Raw genomic sequence first — 6,765 nt, 5'->3', positions numbered from 1 at the left:
CTTAAATCGAGATTCATGACTCAAATGATGACTATAGGGGAATTATTTGCCATCGGGGTGATCTGACACTGACACACCGCGTACTTCATTGTACTTGTAGGATAACTATTAACAAGATATTTAGAGTATAAGGCTATCTGACAAAACCGAGGTAGAATAATAGTGACATCTACAGGCACTCAAATAAAAGCTATAAATAGAAAAGGGAATTTCCAATTAATGGCTAAGGTGAAATGTGTTTCTATATAAAGTAAAGGATATTTCCAATTAATGGCTTCCATAGAATTAGGTTAGGTTAAGTAAAGAACGAAATTAGCAATTTCAATCTTAAAGGTATGTTGCATTAATACATCATTATTTAATAAGTTGTAATAAAGTATAGATACAAAATGAAATTATCATTGAACAAACAACAAGTTATATATCTGCAACTATTTTACTTTCACTTTATGTTTGTGTAGATTCTATAAGGTATTAAGGGTATTCCTTTTGAGAAAATGTATTTTTGGTTATTCTACATTGGTTAGAGATATAAGGGGAGTTTGACATCCACCAAGCCATGTTTAACCCCGTCGAATGTTTTTTGCCTGTCCAAACACTGGGGCTTGTTACAGTTTGCCGGGTTTACTATCCATACGAACCCCGAAAAAAAATCACTTTCTTTTTTGTTTTGGTTCGTATGAATAGTTAACCCGGCAAAGTGTAACAACTCCCTGTGGTCCAAAGTCAGGTTTCTCCGACCTTTGTTTTACTTGTATGTATTTTTTATATTATTAGTTCATTTATGTTTTATAGTCCATTTTCACTGAACTACTACATATTTGTTTAGGGACAAGATGAAGATCTTCTCGGGTGCGGGATTTTCTCGATGTTTTGAATAACCATTGGTGATTTTCGTCTATTTTCTGTCTATTGGTTGGGTGGTTGTCTCTATAACACACTCCCATTTCCATTCTCAATTTTGTTGTATACATTGCTAGTAATGATCCTACCGCTGCCTTGTGTGTTGGTCTCTTAGGTTTATGACATACAATATTTTTTTTAACACTGGACAATAATAATACCTTGTAGGAGGTATACAAAATATCCATAGTTAATGTACATAGAATATTTTCTAACTGAAGTAAAAGGCAACACATTGCACAAGAATAAAATTCACCTGCATTCTCTATTAGTTGAAATAATATCATTAAAATAATATTGAGAATAAAAATAAGTAATGCGTCAAAGAGACAATAACCCAACCAAAGAGCAAAAACCAATCGATTGCCACCAATGGGTCTTCAACGCAGTGAGAAAAGCGCGCACCAGAAGGCATTTATAATACTTCATAGTTCAAATCTTTGTTTAAAGGATGGATATAGAGGACCGTCGGAGGTACTTTATCGTAGGATCAGTCATCTTGGAGATTGTTCAACCACTGTTTAGGGCCAGATTAGAAAAGGACTACTCGAATAAAGGTCTGGGTTCATTTCAAGCTTTTCTTTGCACTCTACCAGTATTACACATACTGTTTCATTTACGACACAGGAATGCCTACTGTTGTAAGGACAATATGAATTGTCGCAACAACTCAAAACTTCCGCTGATTTACTGCCAGTGGGATATGTTGTACACTGAGAATCCAGGACAACCGGGCCACAACTGTCATTGCAAGTTCATAGCAAACCCTGTCCAGCTTGAGGATCTTGATATAACTTTAGCAAGTTTAATTCTATTGAATTGCTGCCATCTTGGAACTTCTGAAGAAAACGCTATTCGGAAATTACGTCGGTACAAAAATGACTATCTCAGTCACAACATAAATGGTACAATTGATGAGACAGAATATAAAAGCCTGTGGACAGACCTGACTAATTTTGTCCTACATCTAGATCCAAATAAACAAGATGACCTTATCAGGATAGAAAAGAGACCACTTGATGAAGGACTGTGTAATAGATACAGTATAGACCTTTTGAATATTCACAAGAAACTGAATGAGGCAAGTAATTCTTCTGCCTAGTTAAAATCTTTTGATTGTGTTTGTTTATCAAATCAAATCAAATTAAATCAAATATTTTATTGTCGTATAAACTTTACAGTTTGTGACCAACATGTATTAACACAATAAATATACATACATACATATCAAGGGAATACATCCTTTCGATTTTTTTGAAGAGGATGAAGAACCTGGCCTTAAGTATGTGACTTTAACATAAGATAAATAATGTTGCTAAAAAATATATATTATTGTGAACAAATAGCATGTTTTAGCAATGAATAGTCAAATTCCACGAAAAAGTTGTATTAATATTTAACCCTCTCAGAGAAATATACAGACATTGCATAATTTATACATGCTAATATATTGTCAAATGATTTTATTTCATCTGCTTTATTTTGATTTAATATGAATAATTTATAGATTGTTAACCACCCTTTTTGCAGATGGGCACTCAAATTCAAGGAATTAGTTCTGGTATGCAGATGATTGGCCCTCAAATTCAAGGAATTAGTTCTAGTGTGCAGGTGATGGGGCCTCATATTCAAGGAATAACTTCTGATATACAGGTAAGACTATCGCTTTTAATATTTCAAAACATAAATTTAAAGAATATTGAGTTTTGTGAATGTTGCATCTTTTTTTTTCTTTTTTTTTAAATATTTTGACAAATTCGAATATTTGGCTTATTAATGAATAGTCTATGTAGAAACCCAAATATAATCGAAACATTGTAATATGTTGTCATTGATATAATTTAAGGATCATAGCTCACTAGCAATTACTTAACCCTAGTTATGGATGGATTAACATAGTGTTGTTCGATATCTTTCATCGGTGCCAACAGTGGTACAAACATGTCCTTTATACATTATGTTCATCCTGAGAATAAATATAGATTACTTCAAACATAAAACAATGCAAAGCTGTCTGTCAAAAATGATTATGTGAGATAAATATACAGGAATTGATTTTTTTTTTAAATAGGTTTAACCGTCAGATTCTGCATATTATGTTTGTTCCAACTCAGTCTTTTTGTTATTCAGTGGTGTTCATTTTTGCTGTCTGTCATATTTGTTGATCATTGTGTGTTATTTTTTTAAAGAAAATTTCTTTTTTCAATTATCTATTGCTTCATATATTGTTACTTCAGGGTCTTTTAAAGCTTACTACAATGTATATGGTATAGATTTACCTCTTTTTATAAGGCCTTAAGCTTATATGATGTATAGTCATGTCTTGGGGGTTGTATTTGAAATTTGTAACTTTGGGAAACTTACTACCTATCCTTACTTTTTTTTCTCATTTTTTCAGAAATCTGCACAAAATACTTTATTCCTCATGAAAGAAAACACTTTTTACATAGGATTATCAAACAAGTGAATTACACATTTCATGATTCTTATAACATGTATAAGGTACTTTTGGAATTTTGGGTTCTCAATGCTATTCATCTTTGTACTTGTTTGGCTTTATAACTATTTTGATCTGACACTGATGAGTCTTATTTATACAAAACGAGCGTCTGGCGTATTAAATTATTATAGTGGTACCTTTGATAACGATTTACTATGTTGAAGGAACTATTGAGTTACCAAAGAAATGCAGCCATGTGTCAGTACTGCAAGAAAACGTTGATCGAGCAAGGTGAGACTGTTTACTGTAACTTATCATGCCAAACATACTTTAAAATATTATTTTGTCCAAATCCTTCTTGTATTGATAAGATATTGTGGATTCATGTATTTTTCGTCTCTACCAATTTTTGTGGATATATATAAATTTTTATGGATGTTTATTTTCGTTGTTTACCTAATGTTTGCATTACAATGAACCTTTAAATTTGTAGTCTCAAATATCAAATTAACGAAAATCAGTATCCCAAAAATAACAATGAATCCACAGTGCTTAACTGATATGAAAAAAAATTATAACTATCTGAAACAAAACAAAACAGTTAAATTTGATAACTTTCTATAGTTGATCTAAGTAAAACATAACCTGGTGTGATAACTTTATGATAAAGTTTATTCTTATGTTTCATAGGCATGGATGAAAGAAAAATAAATTCTTACAAACTTGGACAAGATATCTTTTATCAACATGGTGAAATTGATCTAAAGTCTTTTCTCAATGAAAATTACATAGACATGATAACAGATGTAGTAATAATGGATGATGGTAGACTTGTGATGTGCTTGTTCGACCAGAGAAGACTCCTAATCTGTAACACAGATGGATCAGAAGACGCAGCTATACCAGTCAAGGGTATGCCATGCGCTATCACAGCTGTCAACAACTTTACAGTGGCTGTAACTGTTTTTCAAACTTCCGTTAATCGTATAGAAATATTTGACATTTACAATAAACAAAAACTTAAATCCATACCAGTACCTAAATTGGGGGTTTGTTTTGGCATAACAATGATAAAAAAACAGATAGTAGTAGGTGTGAACAGGGGTTTATTGATTGTTGATTATCGGACAGGGGAGATATTACAAAATATAAAAACACATTGCAGACCATGGGGCATACATTCTTCTAATGACAAAATATTCTTCAGCAATTACTTTCAAAATACAAACAACCTACACTGGTACAGTTTTGCAGATGATAATATACACACATTAACATTACCATCCGTTCCACTGTCAATGACAACACTACGAGATGGTAGTCTATATGTTCTCTGTACAGATGAAGATGGAGAATCTGTACAACATGTATCAACTAATGGGAAACATTTCAAAACTTCAAAAACAAATCAATCTCAATGCTTCAGTGAAAGTGCAAAGATAAGATATAATTCAAAACAGAAAACAATGGTCACATTAAATATCATATCTGAAATTATCAACATTTTTCATGAAGTATGAATTATGGAACTTCTTATATATTTTCTAAGGGAATCAAAAGAAATCATTCAATGGAAACAAAAACAATGGTCCAAATAAATAAATGTCACACTTCAACATACAAGATAATAGTGTTTGATAACTTAAGATTTCATGAACATTTAATATACATACAGCTTCTCTGTCACTAAGTATATTTTTTTCAATTGGATATTTTTAGATCAATCTTTTAAGTAGGAAATTCATTTACTAAAATAAAACCGAAATTTGAACCAGTTTTAACCAATCTACACAAATATTATTCCAATATTGAAATGATGAACTGTCTTGTTATTTTTATTTACACTATTTGCTTTTTGAAGGCCTTTTTGATATCGAGAATTATCAAGATTAATGCAATTAAATCTGTTTCAATAAATTATCTTTACATACACATATTATATATATTCATTTGATTCAATGTGTGTGGCTTATATTTTTTCCCAAATTTTATAGCAACATTGTAATTTATATAGTGTGGTAATAGTGGTTTTAAGTGAGAATTATTTTGTCTAAATATGTTTCTTGCTAATTCTGCTACATGTAATACATTACATTGATGGTGTATGTTAATGCAGCTTAAACATTGGTTATTGCTGAAGGCCGTATGGTGACCTATAGTTGTTAATGTCTGTGTTATTTTGTCTATTGTGAATAAATGTCTCATTGGCAATCATACCAAATCATCTTTTTTATAATTAATAAGTTGTTAATACAGTCCAACTATGAAAAGACTTCCCAAAAAAGGGAAAATTAGAAGATTGTAATTGGAGCCATTTCAGAGAGCCTGACTAGATTAAATAACAAAATTGTGATAGGTATTTAGATTATAACATAACTGATACAATCGTATTGCAGAACGTATTTGCTGTACCGTGTATTCTTCTCCAGTTTTTTAAGTTTGCGTGTTGAATCAATTTTTGTACATATGCCGGGGGTGGTTACGTTAAACTTAGTTATTCTAATTGACTTTCACTGAATGGTTTTCTTATATGTGACAACGATCAAGATTTAACAGATAAGTTTAAAAACAATTGCCACATATTTAAACAATGTTTTGAGTAAACTGCCATTTTAACTATATATATATATATATATATATAATAGATATATATATATAAAATCCATAACTAAAAAAAGACAATTGACTACAGATTTTTTTGACATAAATTAAGTAGAACAATATGATTTAAAATATAAATGACGTTTTCAGAGGTGGCATAAATATATAACCAATCTTTCCTATAGATACAAAGTTCCATTATGTAGCCTGATATTGAGTTTTGGCTATTAAAAAAAAACTGTTGACAAAAGATGCATCTCGTCTGTATTTAGTTTTTTATCCATGCTGTACAATGCATATGTTGAGAGGAACAACGTTTTCAGACTGTGCTTTCAGTGAAACCTGACTGAGGATGAATAATTCTGGTACCTTTGATAACTTTTTACACCAATGGGTCGATACCATTGCTGGTGGACGTTTCGTCACCGAGGATATCACCAGCCCAGTAATCAGCACTTCGGTGTTGACATGAATATCAATTACATGGTCATTTCTATAAATTTCCTGTTTACAAAACTTTGAATTTTTCGAAAAACTAAGGATTATATTATTCCAGGAATAGATTACATAAGCCGCATTTGGCACAACTTTTTGGAATTTTGGGTCCTCAATGCTCAACTTTGTATTTGTTTGGCTATAGAACTATTTTGATCTCAGCGTCACTGATGAGTCTTATGTAGACGAAACGCGCGTCTTATCCTGGTACCTTTGATAACGTTTTTTTTATGTTCTCTGTTCAAAAGTACTTTATTCATTTATTCAACTGCAATTGTTATTTTAAATGTCTTGCTAAAGTCATGTAATCCTTTAAGCTGTTCTAA

The 6,765-nt window shown here is 31.3% G+C and overlaps 1 long non-coding RNA gene across 1 annotated transcript; it reads left to right on the top strand.

Annotated features, from left to right (window-relative positions):
- The first annotated feature begins 230 nt into the window (after positions 1-230).
- LOC143056286 (uncharacterized) lies at positions 231-5,547 on the top strand. Its single transcript, XR_012972283.1, has 5 exons — positions 231-333; positions 1,354-1,984; positions 2,434-2,556; positions 3,568-3,634; positions 4,034-5,547. It is a non-coding gene; the product is annotated as an uncharacterized LOC143056286 (long non-coding RNA).
- The last annotated feature ends 1,218 nt before the right edge of the window (positions 5,548-6,765 follow it).

Source organism: Mytilus galloprovincialis, chromosome 13 (assembly GCF_965363235.1).
Source record: "Mytilus galloprovincialis chromosome 13, xbMytGall1.hap1.1, whole genome shotgun sequence".
Taxonomy (NCBI): domain Eukaryota; kingdom Metazoa; phylum Mollusca; class Bivalvia; order Mytilida; family Mytilidae; genus Mytilus; species Mytilus galloprovincialis.
This window is presented reverse-complemented; position numbering and strand designations above follow the sequence as displayed.